The sequence below is a fragment of the Herpailurus yagouaroundi genome, unplaced genomic scaffold (genome assembly GCF_014898765.1).
Source record: "Herpailurus yagouaroundi ecotype Mexico unplaced genomic scaffold, PumYag 160, whole genome shotgun sequence".
Lineage (NCBI taxonomy): Eukaryota > Metazoa > Chordata > Mammalia > Carnivora > Felidae > Herpailurus > Herpailurus yagouaroundi.
Genome location: NW_024412401.1, coordinates 14,236,035 through 14,251,459, shown reverse-complemented (window position 1 = coordinate 14,251,459; position 15,425 = coordinate 14,236,035). Strand labels below are relative to the sequence as shown.

General features: G+C 38.7%; 1 long non-coding RNA gene across 1 annotated transcript in view; it reads right to left on the bottom strand.

The window, feature by feature from the left end:
• Positions 1 to 243: 243 nt before the first annotated feature.
• Positions 244 to 15,425, bottom strand: part of LOC121034549 (uncharacterized) — a 22,106-nt gene continuing 6,924 nt past the window's right edge. Inside the window, exon 3 of the long non-coding RNA XR_005792498.1 lies at positions 244 to 735. This is a non-coding gene — a long non-coding RNA (uncharacterized LOC121034549). The remainder of the gene's footprint in view (positions 736 to 15,425) is intronic.

The following is a 15,425-nucleotide window of genomic DNA, read 5'->3' as shown; positions in this document are numbered from 1 at the left end:
GTGAAGGTACCAAACTTTTAAAATGTGGAAATTTTTTAAATGTAAAATTAAGCTAAGTGAAGTAATTTTGTTCAGTAGGGGACATATTTGCTATCGTATGGGGAGAAAGTTAACAGGGAACTGAGATTGATAATACCAACAAGAAACAGAAACAATATTTTAAAATTAAATAAATGGGTCATTTAGGGACCAACTGACAGATTCTTAATAAAGACTATAGAATGCATTAAACATTAGACTGTATGGAGAGAATGTTTGTAACTTTAATATGACAATATTACGTGATGAGAAAAACTATGGACTTTGATTTATTGTTTATTGGCACAGTTCTAGAATTATATTCCAGCATTCTGTCTCTGAGACCTTGGCCTTGAATTAAGTTGGTGACAGAGTAGAAATAGTACACATATTAGTACACTGTTCATTAAATTATGGAATAGTTGACAATTTGCATTCCCTCCTGCTTCCCCCCCATTTTGGTGCCCTTGACACAGTTTGGAAACCTCCTCATCTTATCCTCTACTTCAGGTCATCTGTTTGTCCCCATTCTCTCTAGGGTCTCCTTCCCTACCCCACCACTTTCCCTCCCTGCAATTTTGCAAGCTATCTCTATCCTCGTGATTTGGTTTCAGCTTATAAAACTGTGTCTTTTCCATAATGCAATCAAACCAGAGAGCCTCTGCTTCACAGGTGGGTCTTGTGATCCACAGACTCTTATGAGTCTTTGTCCAGTCTCTGTTAAGAAAGTAAAAAAGAACAATGGAAGTAATTATCCTATTGATTTCAGCTATAAATCCTATTTTGCCCGAGTTGTACGAATGATGAGTATTATGTGAAAATGCTGCTCTCTAGTGCAACAGAACTGCAAATAATGTACATCTATTTCTTATAATCCCATCCAACATATCCCAAAAGGTTCAAATCGAACAAAACAGAGGTAATATGGTAGCTGAATCATAACGTAAGTATGGAGAAGAAAAGGGAAATTCCAAGCATAAGGAAGCTGTAGTGGGAATAAATGTGCTTAAGGAAATCTTATTTTAGTTACTTAAACAGGGGTCACAGATAAGAATATTACCAATCCATCAATAGACAATTACTTACAGCTTACTATACATTCAGGAATGAAGTGTGAAAACAGAAGTATCAACATGGGCTCCAACTTCAAAGAGTTGTTTGCAATTAGGTCCAGGTAAAAAGATAAGAAACACAAAAGTACATATTTGAGAGCTGGGGAATGTGGTACAGATTCAGTAGTCATATGCCACATTGAGCACTTGAAATGTGGTTAATCCAAATTGGGATATGCTGTAAGTATAAAATATAAACCAGATTTCTGAAGCTTAGAATGAAATAACAACATCTCATGAATAATCTCAACCTGATTGCATGTAGAAATGAAAATATTTTTAAAATAACAGATGAAATAAAATATATCATTAAAATTCATTTTACCTGTTTCTATAAAATGTAAAATTACATATATGCCTGTATTTTATTTGTTAGAGAGCATGGCTTAAAAAACTGTATTTCAAAGGAATGGGAGCTTAGTAGAGAAGGGAATAATCTGGGTCCCCTAGAAGAAATGGCCCTTGAATAGGTTTTGCTGAACTTGGAGAGAGCAGAGAGAATAAAAGGTGTGTCAGATCTGGGAAATGGGTGATGGGATAAAAGAGAAGGTAAGAAAAGAACAGAGAGAGAAGACCCAGTTTGGGGGCAGGGGCGGGGATTACAGAGAACACCCTGATGAGGATGGAAGAAGAACAAGATAGAGGGAGGGCAAAGAGACAGGAGTCTTTAAGGCCAGCCAGAGGCTTAGAGTACCTCAGAAGTAAGGCACCCCTTGAAAGGGTTTGAGTAAGGGAATTTTTGGATGAAAGCTGAAATTAAAAAAGAAAACTCTAGCAGTGAGTTATTTAAACTCTCATCCTATTAGAAGGTTCTTAAATCATTATTAAATTCAGATCCCCAAATAATAACACAAAACTAATACCACAAAAGCTCAGCCACCCGATTCAATATGAAATAACAACACATTCTCACATGTCCAATTAACCTTGCCCTTCAAAGTTTGGTGGTGTGTGTGTGTGTGTGTGTGTGTGTGTGTGTGTGTGTGTGTGTGTGTATGTGAGAGAGAAAGAGATTTTCAAAGGCTATCACACACAGGTGCTGTGATCTCTAACAGGGAGGGCAATAAGAGAATGGAAAGTAAATAGGAGGCCTGAAAACGCTTTCAGATGATGCACCTGAATTAACAGTCCCTTCTTTCATTGTCCATAAAAGAAGCTGTCTTTTCCTGAAAGCCCTTGGAAATGATGAAGTGCTCATCGATAAACATCAATTCCCTTTAAATCATAATGTTTGCCAGTCTGTCTTCCCCTAGCTCACTCTTTATGTTGGTCCAGAATGTGACTGTCACAACTATCTGGGTGAACAAGATTGTGAAATGTGGTCATAAAATACACGATTATTTTTAAACTCATCTTTGTCACATTGTGATGCTCCACAAAACACCTTTCCCTGGGCTACGATTCATTTTAATTGATCCCATCAGCACCATATCTATATCCTGAGTGCCTTCACAATACCCTCTATTTCCAGAGAAGCCCATCAGGTTATGGGTTTGTTAGTAATAAAAATTACCAAGAAGCAGTCTGTGGACGATAAGAGCAATACAAATTCTAAGGAGAGGTAATAAGAGAAATAATGAGCATCCTTCTCACTCCTTGGAAGTGAACAATTCCGAGCTCCCCGAAGCAACACTTAACCTATTGTATTAAACAGTAATGGACAAATATTAAAAATGTTGATGTCAGCATTTAGAATCTGTTGGCTTCAAAATGTCATTTAAAAGTTAAGTTCTCCTAAGTATTGTTTATCACGTTTCTTTCTACAGGGTTCTTTTCTTACTAGGACAGAGCCTTAAACCCCAGAAGAATAATTTTCCTCCTGTTTTAATGATTTGTTTACTGGTTCACTCCAGAGTGTGAGCTGGAAAAAAGGGAAGTGTCATAAAGTCTTTTATGTACCAGGATTTTCCACGATGTCACATTGGTAGCACTTCCCATTGCCAAAACTATTTGCAGAGCTGGACAAATAAGCATCCAGCGAGCTGCTATGGGGACCCGATCGCTAACCAGAGCACAGGCTGCACACATTTCACCTTCTCCCAATCTTCTTGGGGTGTGTACCTGCTAATCCTTTATGATATATAAGAGAGCGAGGAAAGTGATAGAACAGCCCCAATGGCACAGACAGCTCTTTTTCTCTCTAAACAAGAAGAATTAGTTGGACTGAAAGGTGGGCTATTCTAGGGGAGTGAGAAAGAGGTGACAGAATCAGAAGGGCCTGAGAGGGCCATCATTTTAGACTATTTCAGGAAGGAAAATAAGTATAATGTGCTTGACGTGACTTTGAAGCTCTCTTCTGAAGAAGTCCATGCTGAACTGGGGGCACCTTGCAAGATGCAGATTCTGGAAAGCTAACAAGACTTGGCAAAAAGGAGGCAGGAGTTAATGTTGTCAAATAGGGAGTACCAGTCTTCTGCCCTCCCATGTTTAGGGCATACAGCCAGCATTACTCAATCACAGCACTGCTATCACAACCCTTGTCAATAAAGGGATCCAGGCACGAACTACTGATAAATGGGCATTTGCACTTGAGGTGAACTCCATTTACCATACTGTTTGGACTTTAGGCTTAAAAGTGAAAGGAACCACCATTTTCCTTTGCAACTTGATTTATCCCATGTCACTTGGAGGAAGGCAGGCAGGCAAAGCTTCAGAGCAGAACAAAGATAAGTTGATATACTAATACCAAAGACATAATTATTAAAAAAGAATTGTCAACTTCTGAGTCCCCACACTTAAAACGTGCCAGGTATTCTAAGTGTCATTTCTAATCCCCATGATAACTCTTTTCAGGGGGCATTATTATCATTCCCACCAACCCCTCCTTTCTGTGGAGGAGACTGGGACTTGGAGAAGGGACCTTCCCCAAACCACAGCACTCGTAAGTAGCAGAACTGAGATGAGAACTCTGATCCTCTGATCCCAAGTCCCAAATTTACTATTCTAAGCCATTTCACAAAGTGGGAAGTGGTTTTAGAGTTATGAACTTATTTAACATTTATCTTTTATTTATAGGAAGTGATAGTAGATGTCTATTTATCGAAGTGATATAAAATCTTCCTTTAAAATACATTATATTGGGGCGCCTGGGTGGCGCAGTCGGTTAAGCGTCCGACTTCAGCCAGGTCATGATCTCGCGGTCTGTGAGTTCGAGCCCCGCGTCAGGCTCTAGCTGATGGCTCAGAGCCTGGAGCCTGTTTCCGATTCTGTGTCTCCCTCTCTCTCTGCCCCTCCCCCGTTCACGCTCTGTCTCTCTCTGTCGCAAAAATAAATAAACGTTGAAAAAAAAATAAAAAATAAATAAATAAAATAAAATACATTATATTTATGGGGCACCTGGGTGGCTCAGTCAGTTAAGTGTGTGACTCTTCATTTTGTCTCGGGTCATCATTTCACAGTTCATGAGTTCGAGTCCTGCATCGGGCTCAGCACTGACAGTGCAGAGCCTGCTTGGAATTCTCCCTCTCCCCTCTCTCTACCCCTACTCTGCTCATGCTCTATCTCAAAATTAGTAAGTAAATTTTTAAAAAAATTAAATAACAAAATAAAATGAATTACATTTCAAAAACCAACACTGATTTAAAGAAAAATATAAGAAAGTTATCTCAGATATTTACAAGGATATGGCAAAAGGCACTGTGTTAATACATCCATTTACTAGGAAGTCAAAGTAAAATGGCGTGAAATCGTGATTTTTACTGATCACTCCTTAAAGCTCACATAAAAGAGTACTCAAACCTGGATACACAGGGTGAACAAATAGCTTGCTGGCCTACTGGGCTTCCTCTTCTATACTCTTGGGAAACTCCTATGTTAATCAAGCACTCACAGCCTGGGAAGGAGTTTCTATTCTCAGTAAACTGAAGCTGCCTTCAGGAAATTAAGAGGTATCTATTTTGCACTTTATTCCCTTAAGGTCAGGATCTGTGCTTTTAATAGTGACAATTAGCTAACATATATAATTAAGCCATGCAAGTGAATGAAGGGAAAGCAAGGGGAGGAACCCAGGAGCTAGTTTCTTTCTCCAGACATCTTACATAAACAGTACTCAAAGACTGACCCCCAAAGGTGATTTCTTAAAGTGTCAGGAAGGAAGTGCCGACAATAGGGCAAATGTTTTGAGGACAAGTAGAGTTTCTGTAGAACTCCTGAAATAACATGATGTACAAATGTCCTCATTACCTCCAAAGGGTAACCCATTCATAACTACAGTAACAGCTGATGTTTGTCAATATAAATTTCCAGAGTGACTTCCTAATTTTTTTCCATTTTGTTTATTTTGAGAGAAAACTCTTAACAACATCAAACCACCTCTGGCCAAAATCATTCACTGATATCAGCAAATAGCACTAATATGACTCCTCAATTCTAATTCCCCCTCACATTTAAACATTTCTGAAATTAGATTATACCTTACACCTGAGTGACTATACATTCAGTGTGGTCTTTTTCCTTCCTCATCACATCTCCCACTTCATTTTCCCCTTGGCATTGAGTAAATATAATGTGTTAGTGGGAATTAGGCTCAGTCATAATTTTAGAAGTATGTCTAGACAAATTATAGACAAATATAAGCCTCTCTACATATTATTGGCTTTGAAGTCATTTCTTTTTTAAACCATTAAACACTAAAACACGTTGTTAGGGAAAATGCATTTGAACAAGAGACCAAGCTGGTAGAAAGAAAGAAAAAATTATATAATCAAAAGAATGCCACTATGTCCCCAAGGTTAGAGTCACCTTACTATCAAGTAAGTCTAGAGCAAGGAGAACCACATAATTCATAAATTAAAATTTCCAGTACTCATTTATCTTTATTTTTAATAATTCCATTTGTGTTCATGTGTTAGATCACAAGGTCATGTGTTACTCTTCATCCTGGCTTCTCATGTAAACTACAAATAAGTTTTTATGATAATGATGTATGGGGTTAGCTATTTATCTTCCCGACAAAGAGATACCTACAAAGAAAAAATTATTCTGCCTCTGAGATGGGATGGCATTAAAGGAATGTTTTCCAGATGCTTTTATAAAAAAAAAAAAAAGCTTAAAGAATATATGCAACATAAAATTTCAATGTAGGCAAAAAATTGTCAAAAAAAAAAAAAACAGTCAAAACAAAGGCTACTTTTGGTGGGAAGGGAGGGGATTGTGATAGAGAAGGGGCTTGAAGATTTCTTCTAGGCACAGGGAGGCTGGCAATGTACTTTTTCTTGACCTGGATGGTGATTACACAGGTGTGTTTACTTTTTGATAATTCACTGAGCTGTGCCTTCTTCCATGTATGTGCCATATTCTTCAAATGAAAAAGAAGTTTATAAAATAAATGCAACAGATACAGGATTTCCTATAATATATTATTTGTTGACCAAAAAAAAGGGGAGAGGATTTATTCTGCCTTCAGGTAAACTGAACTAGGGGCTTTAATATTACATTGACTACAGGGTAAATGTTGACACTAAGGACATTAATCTTGATGTTCTCCCAAGTCATTATCTGTTCCCTGGCATTATCAGAATAAAATATATCTCTATAGAAATAACAATTTCTGGTCAATCTCAAAGAGTAACACTAAGCATGGAAATCAGAAATATTGATCTTGTGTTGGTATAAAGATGTTTCTATTGAAGTGAAATCATTTCTGTAAAATTGTACACTTGCTGTCCTAACACACATAACTGGTCCTGGAATTGCACTGTTCAGGAGACACTCACAAGTGAAAATGACTTCTTTCAATAAGCAGGTTCCAACAGGATCGTTTTGGGGTGTGGATGCTAGATTCCTCTATCTCAGGTTACCCAGGTTACTGAGGACTGAAAGTGGCTCAGTAAGTACTAACTCTTCCTGCCCCCAGCACAAAACAGGAATGATTCCATGAATGGGTGCGGCTTTGGACAGGGGTGATGACAAAAGGATGGAGCACAAGAGGTCTTATGTCCCTGGGAACCAAAACTGGGAGCACCAAAAACATGTGTCTATTCTAACCACCAACAATATGTATGGGACATTAAATTGATTCACATGCCAAATTTGCTGGCTCCATCACTGACTTTGGGTGGTGTCTGTTACAGAGCAAACAAAGACATTGAGGGCCCAGTGTCTCTTCCCACTCCCAGCCTGACTCATGTTAGAGGGAAAGGGTTGGAATTTCCCCTGAAGGTTTTGCACTCCTGTTGAATAATGCCCCCGCAAAAGGTGCATCCATGTCCAAATCTCTAGAAGCTACGAAAGTCACTCTACTTGAAAAAAGGGTCTTTGCAGGTGTAATTAAGGATCTTGAGAGGAGATTATCCTGGATTATGGAAGTGGACCCTAAATTCAACAACAAATGTCCTTATAAGAGACAGAAGAAGAGAAGGAAAGGTGAGACTGGTGTGGCAGAGGTGGTAGTGACATGGCCGGGAGCCAAGGAAGCCAAGGAAGGCAAGGAATGCACCCAGCCACCTGAAGCTGGGAAAGACAAGAAAGGCCTCTCCCCTTGAGCCTTCGGAGGGAATAGAGCCCTGCATTCTGGGCTTCTGACCTCCAGAACTATGAGGAAATAGCGTTCTGTTACTTTAAGTCATCCAGGTTGTGGTACTTTGTTATGGCAGCCCTAGAAAACTAACCCAAATACGCACCTAGAGACACTGCTCGTCAAGAAGCACACAATTCCCTCATGAATGAAAAATACTCATCCTTTGGTAACTTGCAGGCGTTTAGTGTTTCTCTGGGTGGCAAGTGGTAGAATATCTTCCCAGAGGAACCCAAGAGACAGGGTGTACCAGGGACAAGTCACCGCCCCCGCTCTCCTCGTGCACGGATGCCTCTGATGGACAGGGTGTGAGTGCACACTTGCACTTTTTTATGTCTAAACTATTTCACTGGATGAATCATTATGCAAGTCTGATCAATTCAAATACCCAAGAGTAGATGATAACTGTTTTCTGGCTGGTGAAAGGAGCCTAGCTTTACTGGAAGTTCCCAAGTAATGTCTTTCAACTCAGTGTTACTGAAAAAAATAATTAATTATCAGGAATTAGGTGCTTTCGGCATCTGCATCATTTTTACTCACTTATCTCAGGCAACACCTGCAGGCTCTTCCCTGTTTCTCTGTTCACTCAGCTCATTCTGGTCCTTATCACTCATAGAAACTTCTGCATCTGCTAGGTACCTGGAAAGGTTAAGCCTGTATCTCTCCTCTCTCCCTGCTTGATTGGGCCCATGCCTTTCCCATCCCCTCCTCAACACTGCCTGAGTCCCACTCATCTCCCTTACCCTAGTTCACAGCATAAAACCTTTTCAAAAAGATACAGAAGCAGCAGGTAAATACAAATGCAAACAATGAGATAGCACTTTACATACATCAGAATAGCTACTATCCAAAAAAAAAAACAAAACAAAAACCCAGAAAATAACAAGCATTTGCAAAAATACAGAGAAACTGGAACCCTTGTCCACTATTGGTGGGAATGTACAATGATGCAGACACAGCAGAATACAAACAAAAAAATTTTGAAATAGAATTACCATATGATCCAGCAATTTTCTGGGGATATACCCAGGAGAATTGAAAGCAAGGTCTCAAAGAGATCTTTAAGCCATGTTCATAGCAGCATTGTTCACAACAGCCCAAAGGAGGAGGCAGCACAATGTCCATCAATGGATGAATGGATAAACAATGTATGGTTTACATATACAATGGAGTACTATTCAGCCTTCAAAAGGAAACAAATTCTACACGCTACAACATACATGAACCTTGAGACGTGGTTTAGCACTAAGTGCTAAATGATATAAGCCAGTCATAAAAAGGCAAATACGGTATGATTCCACTTACATGAGGTATCTACAGTAATTAATAGAAACAGAAGGTAGAATGATGGTTGCTAGGGCTGGGAAGAATGGCAAGTGGGGAGCTGTGGTTTAATGTGTACAGAGTTTCAGTTGCACAAGATGAAAAGATTCTGGAGATTGGTTGCACAGCAATATGAATATACTCAATGATACTGAATTGTACACTTAACAGTGGTAAATTTTGTTATGAGTATTTTACCACAAATAAAAATTAAAAGAGATATAAAATATTTCAATTAGATAATAATACAATCACCTACCCAGACTTGGAGCTCTTCTCCCACTGTCTGTATCCCTATCCCTTCCACCTTCCAAAGTTGGTGTGCATCTGGGTCAAGCATTATTTCTCTACTTTTACTTTCCTTCTACTTACCCCCAACCGATATGTAGTATCATCCTGATACATCTCAAAAACACAATGTTGCCTGGAAAACAGCAAGTTGCAAAATACCACTAATGTAAATGTTAAAAGGCACACAAACACAAAAGGTAACTTTGAGAAGAAGTGACTGTCCCCACACCTACAGACTAGACACTACTAGAGTGAACTTTCCTCAGACTTAACTTTCTAAAACATTTGAAACAATCTGCCTGCTTCTTGATGAGCAGTGTCTGTACCTCACATTCAAGGTCCTATTTTTGTTCCCTTGCCTACTTGGTCAGATCGCTCACTGAATGCCCCTCCCATTTAGCCTGGCTAAGACCTCAGTCTTTCCAGTTATGGCTTCACCTCCTGGGCAACACCGTCATAGACAACTTATCATAGATTCAATACCTAGCCCTGGGATCCTCCTGCCTGTGTGTTCATTGCCACACATGCCCCTACCAGATCCCAATGGGTGGGCCTCAGAAACTTCAGTGATTAACAGATGATGTTGAAAATATGCATTTTTATTTTAGGTTTATGTTAAGATTGGCTTCATGCATTATGGAAATACCTGAACAATTAAACTATCAAAGAAAAAAATCGAATCAAACACTGACACTGAGACACAAAGCTGGGTGTTTGAGCCCTTTTTATGGCAAGAAACTAGCAAGTTATCTGATCATAAACACTTTACTTTTTCATATTCATCCTCAAGTCCATGTGTGACTTGGATGACCCACTCCCAGGGATGTAAAAATTATTTCACTTTTGTATAGAAAAGATCTTCGGTTTTTAATGAAGGCTTCATGGTCCAGTAATCCGACCTAAAAATCAGAAAGCCAGAAAGATGTGTGACAAGCTTAAATGCTTTCCCTCTTTACTTTTCTGCATAAGGTAAGTAATTTTTATAAGAGACTACGGTGCACTCTGTATATCGGCATTTTTGGTTTTGCAGTTGAACTACATGAATGCAACGGCGTTGGTAAGCAAAAGCAGGGCTGATGTGGTTTTATAAGTGTCTAACAAATCCATCATTTTTCTCCCAAGTGTCCTTATTTCCCTTACATAGATCTCAGACAATGTAGTTCACTGTCTTCAGAAACTATGAAGACCTCTGACTTTATAATCTTACACCTGAATCAAAACTCTGCTCCAACACTAGTAATGGGCCCTGAGCAAATTGCTTTACTTCTCTGAGGCTTGATGTCTCACAGGTATAATGGGGTTAATAAAAGCCACCTGACACAGACTGACCACATAGCGGTAACCTAGCTGAAGCATGTAGCACAGTGTCAGGCATATCATATCATGACCAAGGTTTAACACAACTCTTTTGACACCATTTCATGAAGATCAAATAAAGGTTAAGGATAAATGCAAAGAATCTGTTAATTTGGTTTTTGTTGCTTTTGTGCGTGTTCATTGGTTTATTCCTGTTGTGGCTGATTTGATCAGTTGTTTCTCTAAATTAGTGAAATCAATCTACTGGTTTGGCTATTAACGTGAATCACAGCCATTTACAATTAATCCATATTTACAGTATCGTGATGGAAAAAATTTCCTTTCTTCCCTCTAGGTTCTGTGGCTGACCTAATAATTAAATTGACATAGGACAGATTACCAGGGGAAAAACAAATTTAACTTCATATGTACCGGAGCCACAAAGATATGAGACCCAAGGGCAAGTCAGGCCGTTGAGGAGGCTTATACGCCATCCTAAGCTGGGAAATCAGGTAGGGGCCTGGGACTTCAAAAGGGAGAAGGGTATTCACCAAACAGCAAGAAGAGCAGGTGTTTGGTAACTGATGTTTGCCCTGCCATCTCGAGAGGTCATTCAGATAAAAAGCTATCTCTGGTAATAGCTCTTTCTAGGCCAGCCCCCCTATCCAAATTCTTTTATGTAGTTAAGGGAGAAGTAAAGGTTTTTCTTAAGTCTGCTCAGTTTTGATGGACTTCGGTTCAAGATAATCCTCATACCAAAGTGGTGGATTTGGGGGTGGCAATACCTGCTCCCCTTCAATGGATTACTACTAGATAACTTTCTAGGGAAAAAAAAGATGGCAGCTGGATCCCCAGTTCACACATACACCAGGATAAACTCCAAATGGATCAAACACTTATAATGAAACAAGAAAGAACTACAAGAAATATGGAGAATTTTTTATAAACTTAAGAGTAGAGAAGGCCTTTCCAACTATGACTCACAATTAAGGTGTCATAAAACAAAAAAAGATCAACCAAACAACTACAAAAAAAATACCAAAGCAAAAACAAAAACAAAAACCATGTGGCAAAATCAAAAGGCAAATATAATACTAGAAAATTAATTGCAACTCATTCTCCAAAGGGCTAATCTCCATAGTTGTAATAAATTGCTAGAAATAAAAAAACAACAACAACAACAAAAAAAAACCCCACAGACCAATAATCCAGTAGAAAAAACTGGGCAAAATATAAATCAGGGGGAACAAGGAAATACAAATGATCCTGGGGAAACATATTAAAAGATTTCACTTGTAATCACAATAAAAGGCAATGCAAATAAAAACAAAGCAACAATATAGCACACCAAGTTACAATATTTTACCTATCACATCCTCAAATATCCAAGCTCAGTTAAACATCTGACTGGCGAATTTGTGGGAAATAGGGACTCTTCATTCACTATCAGGGGGAGTGAAATAATACAACACCTACAGAGGAAAAATTGGGAATCTATTTAAAAATTTAATTGCATTTATTCTAGCAACCCTACTTCTGGGGATTTATCTTAAGGATATACCTGTGCACTTAGAAAATCATGTACATTATTCACTTTGTAGTAAAATTGTTTGTAAAAGCATGACCTGGAAGCAATTCATACAGCCATCTAAAGGTGACTGGTTATATAACTATCATTCAGCCACAGAATGGAACATTCTGCAGCTCTTACATGAGGAAGACCTCTGTATACTGACATGGAAGAAAAACAGATGGTTGAATGAAAAAATACAAAACTGGCCACAGAGTATGAGAATTTTGTCTAAGAAAGGAAGGTGATATGGATACATATGTATATTTTCCTGCATTTTCATAATGAGATACCAGATGAACACAAAAAAATGAATAGAAGAAAGTGGTTTCCTACAAAGAGCAGGAGGAACAGAGCAGATGAGGACTAGGGTGGAGCAAGATTTGCCAGTGTATTAATTTTAACATCATTTGGATTTTTTAACATGTGAATATGTTATCTATTCATAAGATTAATCTTGATTTATTGACTGATTACCTGCTACATAGAAAGCCTGGTGAGTGGCACTATAGTCACACTTTCAAACCAGCTAGGATGAATATTTGTAAGCATCTATGTGCTAGACATGACACACTCATGGGAGGTTGAGGAGGAAGAGAACTCATGGTTTATAAATTACATGCGAGTAAAGGTCCCATCCTTGACTTTGTACTGCTTTTCCTCAGGGCCTACCATGGATATCATCTGAGGTGACACAAAACATATATAAGGATAACTATCAACAGTACGGAACAGTGCTAAACAAATACCAAAGGAAAAATGTTCTAGACCAGAAGAGGGAAAGTCCCAGTGGCCGAACTGGTCCAGAAAGGCTTCAGAGGAAGAAAAACTTGAAGTGGGCTTTGTGTATCATATAAATTAAATCTTTCTCACAAAAGTTCTTCAGTAGAAAAAATTTTTTTCAGAACCGTTCTGATTATGTTGATTTTCCTGAAGCAGGTGAGAGAGGAGCAAGGAGATAGGAAGCACATGCCCCATCATTTCTACTCAGTTCTCAAAAAAGTGAGTAACATTGCAAAATTAGCTTTTCCTGGTCATGTTAGTCCTTCCTCAAAACGAAATTAGTACACGGAAATGAGAGTTGGATTGCAAGTCACAATTTTAAAAATCTCACTTCTTCATTTTACTCCTTTCCAATTTAAAAGGTTCCATCATCTCAGGGAAGCTTTTCTCCTTGACAGCTTTCACAGACATTGTCTCTGAATGGGTTGGCCAGAATCAAGAGAGGAATCTTAAGTTTCCATTCCTGTCCTACACCTACAAAGTGGTTTTACTTTGTAAATGCTCTTCAAGCTGCAGCAATTAAAAGAGGGAATGCCATCTTGAAGGAGTCATTTGTCAAGACTCTCAGGATCATACTGTCCATCTGTTACCTGAATGGCCTCTTTGGCACAGCTTAGCTCACCCCTGAATGCCTCCCAGGAGAGGAACTCTCTACCAATGTCATCTTGATGCAACTGTCAGGAAGTTCTTATGCTGAGATGGAAAAACTCTCCTTTCTTCAACCGGCTGGTTCTACTGCTAGCCCCAGAACCCTACAGACAAGACAGATTCATCTCACAGGAGTTAAACTAGGCACACCAGAAGAATCACCCCTCTTACATTAGCCTGGAGTCAGAGTATTGAGGTGGCATAGGGAAGAGCAGTAAATAATGTCTTGTTGTAGGGGCACCTGGGTGGCTCAGTCAGTTAAGCATCCGACTTTAGCTCAGGTCATAATCTCACGGTTCGTGAGTCCAAGCCCCACATGGGGTTCTGTGCTGACAGCTCAGAGCCTGAAACTTGGTTCAGATTCTGTGTCTCTCTGCCGTCCCCTACTTACACTCTGTCTCTCTCTCTAAAAATAACTAAACGTTAAAGAATTTTTAAAAGGGGAACCTGGGTGGCTCAGTCGGTTAAGCATCCAACTTTAGCTCAGGTCATGATTTCACTGTTTTTGGGTTCAAGACCCTGTCTGTGCTGACAGCTCAGAGCCTGAAGCGTGCTTCGGATTCTGTGTCTCCCTCTCTCTCTCTGCCCCTCTCCTGCTTGTACTCTGTCTCTGTCTCTCAAAAATAAATAAATGTTCAAAAAAAATTTTTTTAATTAAAAAAATAATAATAATGTCTTGTTGCTGTTGTTCCTGTATGGTTCTAAACAAACCTGTATCAGGTATGCATTTAAGTTAATTAGGTAACAATATTTTGATTAATTGCAAAATAGGGTATTTTGAATGTACTAGTCATCTAGTTGACCAAATTCACTTGAAAAATAATGTTTTCAGAAGTGTATCTTAAACATGTAAAATAAGTAGAATAAATGTCTTCCGAGCACACACTCCCAAATATTTCAGTAGTCCCCGTTAGTTTAGGCCCAAGGTACTCAAGGAAACAATTCAGAAGTGATAATCAACAGACAAGCCGCCTTCTCTTCCACCAAGGTAACGGCCACATAGAAATGAGGACTTTGAACACATTCCTGGAGAAGAAGACTTATTTTGAATAAAGTGCTATCAGCTAAGTTAGTAATACCCCAAGCAAGTTTTATGGCTCTCTAAGGAAAGAATTAGCCTACTCATTTGGGAATTTAGTGGTGTTTGGAATGCAGAAAGTGACAAGGAGGTTGGAAATGGATTGGCTTTGGGGCTTGTTCTGCTATATAAATAATAATGAACCTTTTCCGACATGAAGTAATATGAAATGAAAAAAATAAAATAAAATCTGTCCCTAGAGTATAAAATTATCTCATAACCCAATTTGCATTTCTCTACTCCAAGCATATTTTCTGGGAGTTCTACTTAGAGAAAGCTGCTGAATGATAATTAATTTTAACAAGCACTTGGCACACAGAGCTGGACAGTACACAGGCTGCCTGCCCTAGAGCGAGTAGGAATTTGAACTCTACTTTTTACGGTGGTTTTTTTTTTTTACACAGTGACAATATTTAGGCATGAAAATGATCAGGACTTCAACTTTATTTTGTTCTTTCTTCTTTTTCTTCATTTGGATTTGTCATCCATTTAATTCAACTTAAATGCACAAGCAGTTTGTAAACACTGTTAAGAAATGTGGGAGATAATTGGATCATGGTGCAGCAACACCAGAAGGGCATTAGGTATTTGCTACTCATCAAAGAGACCATTCGTTTTTCTTTTCTTTTTCCCCCTGTGTTCAGAAAAGAAGGGAAAAAAAGTGCACATCTCCTGACTTATAACTTATAGTTCATTGGTGAAAAAAGTGCTTTAGAATGAGATCTTTATGTCCTTTCCCATGCAGTATTTTCATTCTTTCCTGAAGCACTATTTGGTAAAAGCAAGTGATAG